Genomic DNA, 18,121 nt, shown 5'->3' on the forward strand with positions numbered 1-18,121 from the left:
TCCTTCCTCACTGGAAGAACCCAGAGGATTCACCTCCCACATTTTACCTCTGAACCCAAGAAGATCATCTGTGGTGTCCCTCAGCCCATGCTCTTCAACACATATATGACCCCGCTGGCCAACATCATCAGATACTCCGGTCTCAACATATTTTCCGACGCAGATGACACCCAACTCATCGTTTCACTCACCAACGACCCCACCAACACCAGAATCAACTTTCACAAATGCATGACAAAAATCGCTGACTGGATGAACAACTGCCTGCAGCTGCATACAGATAAGATGGAGGTACTGATCTTTGGCAACAGCAGCAACACATGGAACAACTCCTGGTGGCCATAAGACCTAGGACTCGCAGCCACTCCCTCCGACCACACCCGAAACCTTGGAATCATACTGACAACTTGCTCACCATGAAATCACTGTTCAATGCCGTATCCTCTGCCTGCTTTCTCACTTTGCATATGTTATGTAAGACCTTCTAGTGGCTACTCCTACACATGAGATGCACTGTGACACAGGCCATCATTACCATCTGACGGGACTATAGCAATGCCCTCTACCTACGAATAGCCTTAGACTTCCTACTGGGACTTCAGACCATACAGAATGCCACAACCAGACTCATCCTCAGTTTTCCCTGATGAACCCACGTCACACCCCACCTCAGGCACCTCCACTGGCTCCACGTTCGAAGAGATGCCAATTCAAGCTGCTGATCTATGTATGCACGGTCTAGACAACCAAAAACCCACTTACATTAACCACTGCCTGAACTTCCACCAACCATCAAGAAGACTACGCTCCACCTACCTTTCACTTGCACATACTTGCTGCTTCTACTGAAGCAGAAGTGGAGGACGCTCCTTCCCCCACATCACAGCCAAGACCTGGAACAGCCTCCCCACACACCTCTAGACCATCACCTTACTTCCAGATTTCCGAAGGGTCCTCAAGACCTGGCTGTTCGAATAAACCTATGGGACTTGCAAGTATGTGGATACCCTATTGGGTGATTATCATGCTTTAAAAATCCTGATTGGTTGATTGGTTGATTGATTGATTAATTGCGATGGTGCCACCGTCACACAGTGTACTCTCTCCACAGGGTCCCCAGTGAAGTGCTGACATCACATTGTGGAACACATGGTGGGCTCGAAATCCTCCGTTAGCGTGCGTCAGCAGCTTGTATTTAGAGGATATGCCTAGCTGATGTCCAGTATTTGCTTTTTAAGCTCTCCCTGACCTCAATGGTGGACTTTTTATTTTTGTTTTCTTTTTGGAGTGCGCTGAGAAATATGGTAGAAGTGTATCCAACAGGGGTTGCTTGTCACAAATCCCACCGCTCAAAGGCTACACCCCCTTTTCACATTTAAAACAAAAAATTGAAGTCGGCAGGTCTGTGTAAGTTATGTCTACATTTTGCATTATAACTGGCTATTCTTAATAATCCAACGCTTTAAGAATTGCAGAAAACGAACCTGAGAGACACGGGGTAAGAGCAAAAACATCAGGCATGTGTGTGTGTTTTTTAAATCTATGCAGCATATATCTGACTCAGATTAAACTGTGCTCGTAGATCATAAACATCCATCAGTGCACCTTTCCCTATAAAATATGGTTTAATTGTCTGTGTGTCTTGGAAACAGGAAAAGATGTCTTGTTTGTACTAGTGCCTAGGTGTTTTTAAAATATCCATGGGAGGCTGCAGTAGGAACAAAAGATGGGGGCTGTGTGAGGTGGGCCTGGGTATTTGATGAATTACTAACACTGCAGGTTTAAAAGACATGGAAAAATAGCTATAAATCTCGTAAGTGACAGTTCTATTTACCAAGGGTCGTATCATGATGCCTTTTTCTGCACTGTCTCAGCACAGAAGGCGTTTCTGTGCTTCTTTTTGATATCTTCATTATATAAATACACCTGAAAAATCTTCGAACAAATGCATTTTTTGCTTACACCAGAGTTCAGAAGTACAAAGATGCAAATGCTGTCCTGTGTACAGCAGTTCTTCAACTATTCTCACTCTCTTAGGGGCAGATTTATCATTTTTTCATGCTCCGCAACGCAGCATGACCTTTTGCTGCGCTACATGAATAGGCAGAATGCAACACACGTAGAAAGAGGAAAAAACTAGGAAAAATAAAAATAATTATTTTCTTTACACTTCCGCTGGGGAGGTGTAGCATTTGAACGTATTTCCAGGTCTATCACTAATTGTAAATCTGGGAATGCACCAAAATCCATGGGTGGATGCGTCGGAAGACCCACGCTCCACCCATGGAAAGCCTGCCCAGAGCAGAGTAATGCAAGGCAGCGATTTGCGCTACCTTGCATTACTCTTGATTTATCAAGCCAGATAGGACCACACAAGCTGGCCTTGCATGGTTTATAAATCTCACTTAGGTTTTGTGTCACCCTTTGCGCCCCCTTGCGTGGTGCACCGGCGATGCAAAACCTTGATAAATGTGGTCCTTGCTGCACATGTGCTGTGCCTAGTCTGTACGTGCAAGAGCAGAGCTCGAGTCGAGGTACCACGCGGGTGGACGGTATCCCCCCACTTCTTTTACAGGGGGGACGCCGTCCCCCTTGCCAAACAGCTGGACTTCATCTTTTTGCCTCTATGGGACGAGATCGGAGCCACCTTTCGTGACGTCACTTCCTGTCGTGACGTCACTTCCCGTGACAGCGTCCCCCTACTTTTTTTAGGACTTGTGCCCTGTGCGAGAGAATCATATTTTGTTCCTCAAGTAACTGCCACCTGTTGTCTACTTGTTCTCAGAGAAGGTTGCGCTGCTATTGTCCATGAACTGCAGTATTTGTTAACTTTCGTCATGTTGTGTCTCATCGTTGATAGCGCGCAAGGGGTCTGCGCTTTTTATTTTTATTTATGTACCTCGTTTCATCCATTTACGTCAAATCCTTCATGTTTTTCGTCTGACTTCTTATGGGAAGCTCAATCAAAGCTTGAATACATAATTTTCCAAAGGCTGCATTACTGCTTGTAATAGCAGAGTTCAAACTGATATCAAACTTTAAAACCAATGACTGAAATTGTTTCAAAAAAGTCATGCACATGTAAAATAAAAAGAAAGTGTGCGTTTACATGCACTGGTAAAACAATGCAAGCATTTTTTATTAATTTATTCGTTTATTAGGTTTAACAGTTTTCCATCTGTACCCATGGCATGGAACCAGGTAAAAAATACATTGCACATATTAGACAGATATCGGAAGACCAGAGCAAAAGGTAGGGTAGGTGCAGACCTGGGAACTGCAGAGGAGTATGTTACACTATTTAAATTAGCAAAACATGCATTTATCGTCGTAGGTAGAAGGCAGCTGCCAGGAAGAAACTGCGTAGTTCGCTCTAGATAAGCCGTGCCTCGCCTTGTTTCTTTGTTTCTTGTGTTTCTTTGTTTCTACATCCTAGTGCAGCGATGAAGCGCGAAAATGTGGAATTAAATCTGCTGTGGTGCAGACGGTGTGTCTGTCCACTCGGATTCCATCACATGCCACGGAAACAGAGGCAACAATCCCTTTTCCCTGATAGAAGCCAACAGTTAGTCCGAGGCCTGAGACGAGCGGGAGGATACAATTTGCCTAGAGAGTGCCTCAGGACCAAGCCTACCTGCCTCTCCACCGAATGAGTCTGTCAGCTGGCATCTTGCAGTAATTGCTTCCCATGGCAGGACCTCACCAGCCAAGGGAGGACTCCTCTCGACAACCCGAGAATCAATTCCTACATCCGCGGAATGATAATTGTTTTCCGAGGCTCGGGGAACTTGTTGCCAAGCCTGAGATATGGCCGCGGAATGATTGGCACTCATTAATGCGGGATCCGGGCTTTTATCGAGTTTCTTATTCAGAGGAGTCGAGTGGCGAAGGTATACAAGCTATAGCTCCTCTGTTCTTCACGAGCCCCTCGTAACATCTACATGATTTGAATCTGGATTTCAATCTTGGTTCTGAGCATGGCATCACTGCATTTACATTCACTGCACTGAGAGGGCTTCATTTTTATGCAGATAGATGTATAATCTCTGGAACGGAAACACCAACCATTCGAAACGGAAGTTATCTAGTAAAAAATGTGGCAAAATGATCAGAGCAAGAAGTGGTATCTCTATAATGCATGCAATATATGGCATAACGAAAGTATTGCATGCACCTCTAGTGACCCTCAGCATTTTGAATAGGTGGAGCACGGAAGCTGCGAGTGCACCTCACCATTTTGAAGATGTTGGCATTTGTGTGCCAGTTTAGAGCACAGGGCCCGATTTCGAGTTTGGCGATCTTTGATTGTCCGCGGGCTGTGCCAGGGAACCGCCACTCCCTGGCAGTGGCGCAGTGGACAGCGTTATGCAATATGCAAGGCTGGACCGCCGAGGTCCGCCGAGTTTCATCTCCGCCAGCCTTTTCATGGCTCGCTCACCGTCATGAAAAGGCAGGGAGTGGGGAAACAAATGAAATGAAAATGAAAGGAAATTTGATTTATAAAGCGCATGGCTGCCCGGAAGCGTCCCAGCGCTAACAGAAAATGGAACAGAGAACAAACTGAAGAGGGTACCAATAATTAGGAGTCCTTGGGAAAAAGACATGTTTTAAGGGCCTTTCGAAACTTAAAATGACAGGGTTCGGTGCGAATCCGACTGGGGAGAGAGTTCCAGTTTTTTGCCGCATTTACAGAGAAGTGGCGACCCCCTGTTCGTGCCTTCCTAACTCTGGGAACCTTGCAAAATTTCCAAGGTCCGACCGGAGAGCCCGAGATGATTTATAAGGGCAAATCACAGCCAGTGAAGTGCTCTTCAGACAGGTCTAGCCGAAGATCTTCTTGAGGCACCCGCAAACATCCTGGCTGCAGCATTCTGCACCCGTTGAAGGGCCCTCACCTCCCCGTCATGGAGATACATTTAGGGGGACACAATATGTACCCCCCTGCTTGCATGCACTCCACTTTCCAGTCCATGCCGTTCTGGAACTTCTTTTGCGTTCCCATTGAGGTGCCCGGTTTCAGGGAACGGCTAAAGAAAAGCCCCCCCAAACTCAAGTAATCACAAGTAATCTGTTGGGCAGTCCCTGCACAGCTTTGGCAGTGCTGTGCTGGCGCAGAGCTGGCACGGTAAATCTTAAGTTATAATTGTGCCCTTAGTTACTTAGGATATAGCTGGGCGTCTCCAAATGAAATAATAATGACCGGCTGGGTAACAGCTACTTCTCAATTGTGGAAAACCAAAGAAACAACATAAGCTGTAGTAAGTTGTGAATCGGCTCAATCTTTCATTTTGCTCCAATTTGCAGCTAATTAGCCATGTTTCATCTTGAAATCATCGCTGCGATGATTTAAGACTACAATCCTCCACTGGATGTTCTCCTCATACCTTAACAGCAGGGTCTCTAATTCGATATTTCTGAACTGTAGAACACAGTTTTGTTTTCACCAGCGTAAAATGATCATTCAACCTTCGAACTGGTGAAAAAGATCATGCCAACTACAGCCATCTTTGAGTGTGTGACAATATTTCTGCACAAAGCACTATGCACTTTCTTATGCTGTGTCAATTGGATGGGAATTTCCGCAAATCTTTTTTAAAACCCATTTTTGTCAAGTTTGGTGTCAGGACAGTTCATGATTCTATGAAATTGCTTTTTAACTTGCACCATCCTGATGTTTGTGTTTTTTACAACTACCTTCCTGCTTAAAGCAATTAGTGTCAGGAAAAGTATGAGTTTTTAAATATTTATTCTGTCCTCGCCTGTATATTATGTTCCTTTTTTAACATTGGCTGTCTAATTGTAAATGTGATTGTATCGTAACTGATATTTGAATTTTAATTATTATCTGTGTGCTTTTATGGACATGTTTTTTTTGCTCCAAATAAAGCCTTATGAAATGAATGAGTGTGTGCATCTGTGTTAGTCAGAGGCCAAAAAAATGAAAGTTAGCAAAGGAAGGCTCAGTTTAAGGGAACGTATGTGTGTGAGAAGGGCAAGTAAGCGTGGTTTGCGGTTGCATAACCTTTGCGTACAACAATGATACACAACATGACGAAACTTAACTGTTGAAAGAGGAAATGGACTGTGTGCATGTGTCTGTGAGAGGAGCACTGTACTGAGAAGTTAGTGTGTGAGTGCATGTGAGTTAAAATTGAATGGTAAGAGGAATGTGCGAGACAACAAAAAGAGGGTCTTTGAGAGAACAGTGTGAGGAAAAGATGAATCTAGAAGATATTTGAAAAGAAGATGTGAGAAAGGCATGTATGAGATATACTAGTGAGTTGACTTTCAGGAAGAGTAGTAGTGTGTGGGGAGCTTGAGGGAAGTAGGAAGGATAGCAATGGAAGGGTATTAGAGGATGGGCTAAATGTGTGTGTGAATAAAAAGTGTGAAAAGTGTGACAGGAGGTTATGTGAGATAATGACAGGGAGGTGAAGGACTTAGAAGAGAAAGTGTGACACTCGTGCATTTAAGAAAAGAAAGGGGATGAATGGAAAACTAATAGCAACACAATATTCATTCTGTACTCCTTTTTTTTCTTTTGTAGGGGCTAATCCAAGTCTAGAGGGCTCTGAGTCAACACTGGCCACATCATATTCCGAAGGAAAATCACACGCGTAGAGTAGGATAAAACCTGATTGGTGTGGTAACATGGATGGAGGGGCAGCTGACAACATGATTACATTGCTCAGGCACAGAATGGCCTTCTAGAGAGAAACACTGAAGTCAGTACGCAACACTATTGCATTATATTTGATGGTTTTAAGACACTGCCAGGACTAATAACATTCCTTACATCAGTTATGCATGGCCAAACTGTATCTTCTGCCACCACATCCCCTACAACATCTCTCTGTGGCACGCTGAAGGAGAGCATAATAATGCCACACATTTCTAACCCCGACACCAGGATCTTGCTTCTCAACCGCCACTATTCAGAGGTCATTCTGCTGGTCCATCTGATGGCAACACTGAGAATACGAATAGAAAGTATTTATTTTTCATTGAAAAAAATGGAAATGAAATTTGATATGTTTTTTATTCAATTTGTTAATATGTTTTTTTTTGTATAACTTTGTTCAAATAGATTTTATAGACGTGGCTTCCTGAAGAAGGCGTCTCCACTACGCCGAAACGCGCGTCGAAAAGAATAATTTTCCTGCCACATTTTGATTTTATGATTCACAGTTTCATAAATGTTTATTATTGTAATGTTTTTCTGTGATATAAATGTTTATTATTGTAATGTTTTTCTGTGATATATATATTTAATTAATGTATGTCTCGTTTCATTAACTTTTTATAAGAATAAAATAATTTACTCTGATTTTTTACTCCACTTTTTATTAGTTGTCAATTGATTTAGATAATATTTTAATGCTGTCTGACCAATGGTTTAGTTGTCTATACACCTTCACTTATATATTGAAGATTGCCTAGGAGTGCTAATACATTGATGACATTTTCCCTGTCCTAGGAATCAACCTATTGGTGGTTCAGGGGGTCCTTGTTATTTCCACAACACTGAGAAGCCCACCACTAAGAAAAGGAAGAAGTAAAGTCATCCTGTGAGCCTCGATCTTTGGCCATGTATGGCACCATGTCCATGTGATGGCTAAACACTTTCCTAGATTCTCAAGACTATGCCCTCTGCACTTTAACTTTAATCAACTATGGACTATATTCTCATACTTTTCCTCTGTTACCATTATCTCCCTCTCAGAAAAAAGTTGTATCTGGAAAAATGTAAATACTAATAATAAAAGCTTGACTTGAAGACAAAAAATAGTTGTCTTTTTCCATGCATAACAATGATTTTAAATTACATTGCTATACTTACATTGATCTGAAATGTTTGTCAGCGTCTGAAAATGCTCTTGTACAGTTTAATTTACCATGTTTGTATTAAAATAAATTAAAATAACTTCATAAAAAAATATACGTTAAGATATTACCACACAGTACGACTCACGTATTAAAAAAATCCAATACATAACAGCATTAACAAAAAAATTAAACATAGACACGTCTCTTTCTGCATAACAAATAATTATGTATATTTTTTGTATTTATTGATAATGTAGTACTAAAATAACACTGTTTTTGCAAATGTTATCATATGCATATGTGAAATTTGTATAAAGGATAGTTTGTATCATATATTTCTGTTGTATAATCAAATTGCCTAAGGGCCTTACTACGAGTACGGCACACCATAGGACCACCGTACTCGTAGTGGCGGCCCGACCACCACCACACAGTGGGCCCCCGCAGTATTACAAGTATGGCGTTCAGACCGTAGCAGGACCCCTTCATCCACCCGGGATTCAGGGTCCCACAGCAGTCATGCAGCGGTCAGAGAGGCGTAATATGCTGTAAGTGCCACTGAGCATATTACTAATTGGCTTTCCACTTCCCCGTTCATGGCGGGGAGCCAGCCATGAAAAGGATGGCGGAGAAGCAGCCTGCCACTCCTGGGCCTGGGAGGGGCACATGTAGTGCCCCCTGGGTTTGCACCCCCAGTCACTGCACCATGCAGGAAGGTGCAGTTGGTGCTCTGAGATCGGCTGTCTGCATGTTAGACTCTTCCATGAGCCTAACAGACTACTGCCATCAGACTGCCACAGCGCCGCCCACCAGACCAGGATTTAACTCTTAATATGGCTGGCGTGGCACCACAGCCTTGGCGGTCCTAAAGTAGACGGCGTGTTGGCACTGCTGCTGTAGGACCGCCAAAGTCATAATCAGGCCGTATATTAAGTATATAATCATTTTAAAGAAATATAAATGCCACACATTAATGCACCTTTGAATTGAAGACAATGAAAACCACAATCTTTAGACACAAAAACACTTAATTAATATTCTATGGTTGGAATAAGTTGTCTTATCCACCATGTTTTTCCAAAACCATTCCAAAAACACTTGTGAAACATATAATATATTACAAAACAATAAAGATCTATTTTTGACATACATTGATTTAGGTCTCCCTATAATGTGACATACAATGATGTAGGTCTCCATGTAATGTAAAGAAATAGTGCATCTCACCATTTGCAAAAATCATATTTGATGCAGTTCTGTGCAAAGTATTTCATTTAAAAATACTTTTAGATATTTTTAGTAGAATGTAACAAGCAACATTTTCTGCTGTCCACAAATGCCATTTATCCTCTACTTTCAGGGGGATTTTGAATGTTAATTCTCAAAAAGGAAAAGTTATACATTTACAGAAAGGCTCCATATATTGTTTAAGTATAGGCAACAAAAGCATGTTCATTGCACATCATAACATGATAGAGTACTGGCATATGCATCCATAAGCATTTTCGTTAAAAACTTTTCATGTACTTAGCAATTGATATTACTTTATTTCCGGTGTTTTATCAAGGTTAAATGGATTCACACATAACTCTGCAGTAAGCCAGCAGATGCCAAGATGAACTGGCCGTAGGAAGAATCAACATATTTGACATTATAATATGTAGTTGCTGAAAATGTGTCCCTTGACCATACTGTCCATGATGAGACTGGGTGCAATTCACAACTTGGGGCTCATTACGATGTCAGGCAGAAGGCCATTCGACAGCACATCAGTGGCGGTCTGCCCGACATCTGAAGCATTTGTCTGTCCGCCTTATTAGGATACAGGCTGATGCCTACAGGGGGAATCCGCTCAACCTACAACTGGCTCAAGGAGCCCATCAGGCAGCGGGCAGATAGATCGTAATCCCCAAAATGAAGGCATTGCCTACGCAGGCTCCGCCATGGAGATTAAGATACGCCTTTCTGACAGCCTTTTCATGTCTGTTCTTCTGCCATGAAAAGGCTGGCAGAAATGGTCTTTTGGGGGCCCTAGCTGGGCCCCAACTGGGCCCCTGTCCCCCTTAGCCCTCCACTATGGGCCTTGCGGGGCACCTGTGGTGGCCCCTAACCATCCATGCATGCATTGCGTGGCAGGCACCGCATGGTGCCCGCACATGGTGCATGGATGTTTCAAAAGTGTATTTTTCCTATTGAGGCCCGTAGCACAAGCTGCAATAGGAAAAATATACTTTCTGACCGCCGTGAATCCAAATAATGGTAGTGGGACCCCCAACTCCTTTTTGGGTGGTCCGTTTCTGCTACAATGGCGGTTGGACGCTCATCCAACCGGCCTTGCAATGAGGCCCTTTATGTTTGCCTATCTAAAGACTTTATTCCCGGTTGAATCTAAGTTTTTCCCTAAGTGGAAGAAAGAGGCCCCTTGGTATACCAAACTGTATCAGGCACCCAGATGTACTCTCTCTAGATCTATTAAAATTGGGTATAGAGTTGCCACTCTACAAAGACACAATTCTAAGTACTAAAAGAATCTGGGAACGCACAAAATGGGACTCACTGTTGAATGCTTTTAAAGACAAGGATTACAGTTCTTTCTGGCGCATCATCTCCAATGGTGATTCTGGCATCTATGCTCTGATTCGTAGGCTCAAACGAGAGCAACACAGTGGAGGCATTTGGCTCTTTTTTTTTTTGTCTGGTAACTTCATCCCTCGAAATCTATAAATGTCAGGCCCAAGAGGCCACTTTGTATGGTGGAGAACTATGGGGTTTTCAAGATGCTAGTCCCGTAGAGATAATATAATAGCACTTTATGAGGAGCATAGCAATCTACCAGCCAATATCCTGATTGTCGCTATACGGTTAGACCATGGCCTTATACGCATTAACGACGTAGCTGGGTTAAAACCCCTGTTGTATTGGTGGAGACTTTGGGTAGTTCCAGAGCTTATGCCATTTCTTAGGAGGGCCCAAGACGATGTTCTGGGGCAGCCTGGGGCATGTAAGATTGACTGGCTTTAGACTATGAAAGCTCGACTGGGTCAGGTTGGGTACGAGAACCTCTGTTCCTCCCCTGCAGACGCCAGCTTAGTCTCTAAGTCAGAGGTAAAAGGTGCCTATTGGCATCATATGACAATGTAATACTATATTCACCTAGGGCTATATCTCTGACTGTATCCTCTATGGAGTTCAAAGTAGATTACCATCTGAAGGCCTTCTTGAATGAGATTGAACCCCTCCCCCTTGCATGGGGGTCATGCGCACTATCTCCTTCACAGCTAAATGGAAACGTTACCCATGTGGCTTCGACGCGTTCTGTCCTTTCTGGCCCCAGATGGGGGAAACGGCTGAGCATGTTGTATTTTTCTGTCCGACATAGCTAGGTATCAGATGGAAGAGGATTTTACCAGTTTGCCACAACCTGGGCTTCAGGAATTTTAGCGCCACGCTCAGAATATTAAGAAGGGACACCAGGCAATGTTTGGTCTTTGCTGTCTCGCGATTTTTGATGTATATGTGGCGGATTAGATAGAAAATTATGTCTAGCTGATGGATTGGGTTTTATCTAATGCTGCGATTTTACAACTTTGAACTGTAACTATAGTCTGCCATTGTTTACATTGTGCCAAATTTAGATTTTTCCTTTATTAAATGAATTGAAAGATTTGTATACATGATTTTATTCTTTTATTCATTTTTATGTACCGTGTTTCAGCATGCTCTTCTATGGTCATTGGGCCGAAATAAAGAATATGATGATGATGAATATGTTTCTTCTAATAATTGAACTATAATGGCTTACAAAACTGAAAATAATAATTTAAATCGTACATGCACAGACATTTTTATTTCTAGCCATTGATATTAAAATTCTGTAAAAAAACGTCAACATGCATTACGCAATGACTAACATGTCTTAGTGTAACTGTAATGTCAAACATGATACACAAATTAATTTTTATGTTGTCTTTTAATAAAATGATGTTTCTATTTGTTAAAAAAATACATAATACTGTACATTGGTTAATGTACCACTAGTCGTTGATGTGTTGTTTCAAAGAACTTCTGAATTCAACATCATCTTCATCCCTGTTACCAAGCTGTGGTCAATAACACCATCACACTCTGGCAGGGGCCAGTAATCATCATCAGTGATGAGTGGTATGTTTCTCCTTGGACAATGCTGTACAACATATAGCAGGACAGGGCACTAACAATTTGCAGACTTTCCCAGGAGTGTACAAAAAAGCACCACCAGTCTTATCAAGACATCATCCAGGCTCTCACTGGTGCTAGGACTACCATCTGTTGTGATACAGAGCTGTTGTGAACCATCATTGAGTCATGACTTAACCAGGGAAGTCTTGTACAGTCACTGGTAAGGACGAAGTCTGCAGAGCAAACCACTTGCACATTAATTGAGTGAAATCACTCTGCTTTGTGATGCACTTTCTCCTAATCTTGAGGTGGAACCAAAGCTACGAGTATGTTCAAGAACACAAACACCATGTGGAATTCCTGACAAAGCATAGAACTCAGCCTTAATGTTGGTAATTTTAGAAGCATCAATAGGGCAGGAGGCATATTCTTCCAAATGCAGAAGGATAACATCCAACAACTGTGTTAGGATCCCACACAATTTGACCCGGCAACAGTTTCTTGAAATCATCAAGGTGCACAGATGTGTAACACTGGCATGACAAGCAGTGAGTTTACAGCTGAAATATTAAAAACTAAAATAGGTTCTGTTTCAAAATCTTTTCCAAGTAAATATTGTTTTGTAGTTAATATGTGTTTCTTATCAATGTGTATAGTTAGGGGAACAGGACATGGTCCATACATATGGTCTTGAAGTATCCTACCTACCTAGATTAGCGAGGGTAATGCTGTATATGTCTGTAGTGCAAACTCTATTTTAAAATAATTTTTACAATATGTGCTTTTGACATATTAAAAGATTTTTATAATAAATATGACCAATTTAAATGTAACAAGTTTAAAGTCAACATACTATTTTTTATGATTGGGTGTAATCATTTTACGTGCTTTGATATTATTTATGCTACGTTATCTATAAAACAAAAACTGCATTTATATGATTAAATAGTTTTTATAATTTGTTATGTATTTCTTACTAACATTTGTATTAATATTTTATTGTAAAATATAATTTCCTTATACAAATACAAAGATGTAAAATATATGTTACTTTAAAATGTTTAGTATATTTATATATTAAAAATCAAAGTCCCAAGAAATTTTATTGGTTGAACCATTTTTAAATATATCAGCTTATTTTGCCTTTTTTTATGGGAATACCGTGGCAGAAGATGTAATGTGGCGCTAGTGGATGGCGAACGTAACAAGACAGAGTGCATAATGAACAGGGTTTTTGTCCTTTCAATTTCTTAACCGCTGTCCACTGTCTATCATGGTGCTTCCACCATTTGTTACGATTAGTGTTAGTCATAGGTCTTCAAGCTGGGGGCAAGCCCCACTGGAGGGCCTGAATTTGTGTTAGGGGGTAACGCTTCTAATATGCATCTGAGGAGAACGGACTAACATATACAGTGGTTTTAATGAAAGAAAAGAATGGAGGTGAGCCACTATGTAATGGGCAATCAGTAGCTCATAGCAGTCATGTCAAGAGTGTGTGGTGAGACTTTCCTTAATTCAAGGCAAAGCTAACCAGTTGGAAGAGTTGAAGCAGCCACTGCAGCAGGAGGGAGGTGGCAGTGGCAGAGAAGGATGCAGTGGCACAGATGGTGCGGGGAATGGCATGGAAACAGCTCACAGTCAAAGAACAACACTGAGTCGGAGGATGACTTTCATGACCAGGGCCAGCCCTTTGTAGTAGCAGCAAAGGCAGTGACATTGTCTTATGGAGATGCCACTACAATTAGCCCTATTGCTCCAGCAACCCCTGGACAGAACCTCCCACCAGCCAGCAGAAATAGGCCTGATACCCTTTGTCCAAGGCACCTCTCACCCTGCTCCTGTGCCACCACTCCTCATTTTCAAGGAGTCACTACAATTTATTAAATACCTTTTTGCTGGGCAGTCTGCAGTTTTCAGCATCCAACAGAATTTGGTTCAGAAGGTTGAACTGAACGGTCCAAATCCTAGAGAATTTGTTCAATACAGGTTGCCCGCTACAAAGTGTATTGATGAAGTATTGCCTCCTCAGAAACGAGGACTGTTAACTCCCAAGCCTGATCCCACACAATCCAAGAGTCCTGAATTCTGTCTTTTACTTTTGCCCCATGCCACCATCTTTTAAACTCCCAATTCCCTTTGCTCACATTCCCCTTTTCCACCCAAGGTGTCTGGACCTCCAGATGCATTGCTGGAGGATTCTCAAAATAAGAAGCAGGGTAAGCATTAAAGTAGCAAGTTAAGACTTTTGAAAATAACTTTTATTTCTCCTGATATGGATCTGCACTCTCCATCCCCAAATTCTGAGATCCATTTATGTTTGCATAATTTTTTAAAAAAAGCCTTTTTTTTAGGTCACAACAGTTTTTTTCATTTTTTTTATTTTTGGGAGGAATGTTCATTATATTATACATATTTGATTACCAGGAACATCAAAGACAACGTTTTCGACATTAGAAGTTCCTGACATGTTACTGTCTAATGTGTGACACTGTAGCACTTGAAAATGAAAGGGAAACTCATGATGATTGACATACCATGATGTGAGAGTCTATGTTCTGCATGTGTTTTGCCGGAAGGTTGTTGAGACCAATAGGCACCATCACATGAGAAGATGTATTGCGCTTCTTTTTATATGTTTTAAAGTATAAGAGTATTAAAGACGTCACAATTGGAACATTAGAGAAATATCTACCATTTTTGAATCTTTAAACGTTTAACTTATTTTAATTGGCACATTGATAATACTTGTGAAATGGTTTTACACATGTGATGTATGGTTTGCCTCCTCTTTTATGTATCTTTTTAATGCTGTTAATATAGCTCCACGTGTCAATTTTAAACAAATATAGCAGTTTTTATTTGTAGGCTTCTTATTAATACACTCCAGCAGCCATTTCTTTAACAATCTCTCTGACGTTCACTCCCAGGGTTCTAAGAAGCAGGAACATCTTGCCTGTGTTGATTGTGGAGTGGGTGTGTGCATGCTTTGGCTATATGTATTTTTTTCTCTCAATTACACATATGGAATATTTTGCACCCTGCATCAGCCAGCAGTCCCCGCAGATTAAGGTCCTTGTTATGAGTTTGGCAGGTTGTGGACCGCTGTACCAGAGGTGGTGGTCCGACCGTGGCAAGCTCTGTGGTCCGTCTGCCGTATTACGAGTTTAGACCTGTGCAGAGACCGCGGCTGGACCACCGGCATTGGCAGCCCACCGTCGACCACCAGGACATCGGTTGGAGGAGGGCAGCCTCCATAAGGCGGTACACTGGAGCAACACTGCTGTCCGTATCATTAGTTGGCTTTCCACAAGCTGACCGCAGTGGTTGGACTGCCGCCCAAAGGTCGGCGGAAAAGAAGGATTTGGAGTACATACTCACCCCTTTCCTGTTCTTCCCAGTAGATTTCGATGTTGATCCCTTTCTCCAGGTCCCCCTACACAGGAGCATCTTCATCCAGAGGAAGGCAACCCCATCTTCAACGAAACAGATGTAAGTGCTCTTTATACCATATACCCACTGCCGGGATTGCCCACATATAGGTAGGACTTCGGCAAGGGGTAGGTGGTATTTTTCCATGTGTGGCATGTATATGTGTGCATTCGACACATATGCAGTCAAAATGTACACACAGGCATCGATATGTATGGAAATACCTTCACCATCACTGCAAGACAACCGCAGCCACACCACGGGTCCCGCAGTCAACTCATAATAAGGTAGACGCTAGACCACCAGTGCTACGGTCTTGGCGCAGTCTTGGCTGCGGTCCTTCAGCGGCCAGACTGCCAAACTCATAATAAGGCCCTTAGCACGGTGGATGGAGTATTGTTTCTTCAACCAACCATCTGTCAGTTTTTATCTTTGAAAATCGTCAGTGGAGGCAGTGGTGGGTGAAGTAGGCAGCAGACGGACAGCCGATGTAGTTCCACCATGCCACCAAACTCTAAATACAGTGGAATGTATTTTAATGCAGAGGATGAATGAATCGCCAATAGATAAATCACCAATTTTTGATGGTTCAAGCACATCAGCCTAATTCTAAGAAAGCCCTTAAATCCGGCTTACACTAAAATAAATTGGAAATCATGCCTAAAGTAGATATGAATATTTTACTTATTATGTAACAATAAACATATTTAGCATGAATAACTGAAGAATCTGGCATGTTTCAGATTTGTATGGAGTGCCACGTTCAGCAGCCAGTCTTTCCACGGTATCCAGCATCCTTCTAAGAATCGATTTACAAAAAGGGGGTGGTGATGAACAGAGTGTCTGAGTTAAACAGACCACTCTTACCCAGTCCAAAGATCAGGGCTTGATCCATCACCGTTATTTATCTCACTGCCCCATCCCAGCTCAGAACCTGGCTATATGCAAATCAGTCTGTCCCTGGCCCAGTGCATCATGGGAACAGGGCAGACTAAACTACCAAGCCAATTCTTCACCAGAAAGGAGACAAGCTACCGGGGACCGGTTTCTGGCATTTCAGCCTTCTTCGGCCCGGCTTGCTTGAATCCTGATGGAGCAGTGAGAAAGGGACTCATGTCTGAGTATACCCTGCCACACCTATAGTGGCCAAAAACGATTTACAAAAAGGGGGTGGTGATGAACAGAGTGTCTGAGTTAAACAGACCACTCTTACCCAGTCCAAAGATCAGGGCTTGATCCATCACCGTTATTTATCTCACTGCCCCATCCCAGCTCAGAACCTGGCTATATGCAAATCAGTCTGTCCCTGGCCCAGTGCATCATGGGAACAGGGCAGACTAAACTACCAAGCCAATTCTTCACCAGAAAGGAGACAAGCTACCGGGGACCGGTTTCTGGCATTTCAGCCTTCTTCGGCCCGGCTTGCTTGAATCCTGATGGAGCAGTGAGAAAGGGACTCATGTCTGAGTATACCCTGCCACACCTATAGTGGCCAAAACAAAAACGATTTACAAAAAGGGTGTGGTGATGAACAGAGTGTCTGAGTTAAACAGACCACTCTTACCCAGTCCAAAGATCAGGGCTTGATCCATCACCGTTATTTATCTCACTGCCCCATCCCAGCTCAGAACCTGGCTATATGCAAATCAGTCTGTCCCTGGCCCAGTGCATCATGGGAACAGGGCAGACTAAACTACCAAGCCAATTCTTCACCAGAAAGGAGACAAGCTACCGGGGACCGGTTTCTGGCATTTCAGCCTTCTTCGGCCCGGCTTGCTTGAATCCTGATGGAGCAGTGAGAAAGGGACTCATGTCTGAGTATACCCTGCCACACCTATAGTGGCCAAAAACGATTTACAAAAAGGGGGTGGTGATGAACAGAGTGTCTGAGTTAAACAGACCACTCTTACCCAGTCCAAAGATCAGGGCTTGATCCATCACCGTTATTTATCTCACTGCCCCATCCCAGCTCAGAACCTGGCTATATGCAAATCAGTCTGTCCCTGGCCCAGTGCATCATGGGAACAGGGCAGACTAAACTACCAAGCCAATTCTTCACCAGAAAGGAGACAAGCTACCGGGGACCGGTTTCTGGCATTTCAGCCTTCTTAGGCCCGGCTTGCTTGAATCCTGATGGAGCAGTGAGAAAGGGACTCATGTCTGAGTATACCCTGCCACACCTATAGTGGCCAAAAACGATTTACAAAAAGGGGGTGGTGATGAACAGAGTGTCTGAGTTAAACAGACCACTCTTACCCAGTCCAAAGATCAGGGCTTGATCCATCACCGTTATTTATCTCACTTATTTTGTCCACCATAAGCGTGGAAGGGTATACTCAGATGTGAGTCCCTTGCTCATTGCACCATCAGGATTCAAGCAAGCCGGGCCGAAGACGGCTGTTATGCCAGAAACCGGTCCCCGGAAGCTTGTTTCCTTCCCAGTGAAAGAATTGGCTTTGTAGTTTGGTTTGCCCTGTTCCCATCATGCACTGGGTCAGGAACAGACTAATTTGCATATAGCCAGGTTCTGAGCTGGGATGGTGCAGTGAGCTAAAAAACGGTGTTGGATCTAGCCCTGATCTCTTGACTGGGTGAGAGTATTCTGCTTAATTCAGAAACTCTGTCCATCACCACCCCTTGTTGTTTAATTATTTTGTCCACCATAAGCGTGGAAGGGTATACTCAGATGTGAGTCCCTTGCTCATTG

This window comes from Lissotriton vulgaris, chromosome 8 (assembly GCF_964263255.1).
Source record: "Lissotriton vulgaris chromosome 8, aLisVul1.2, whole genome shotgun sequence".
NCBI classification, from domain to species: Eukaryota; Metazoa; Chordata; class Amphibia; order Caudata; family Salamandridae; genus Lissotriton; species Lissotriton vulgaris.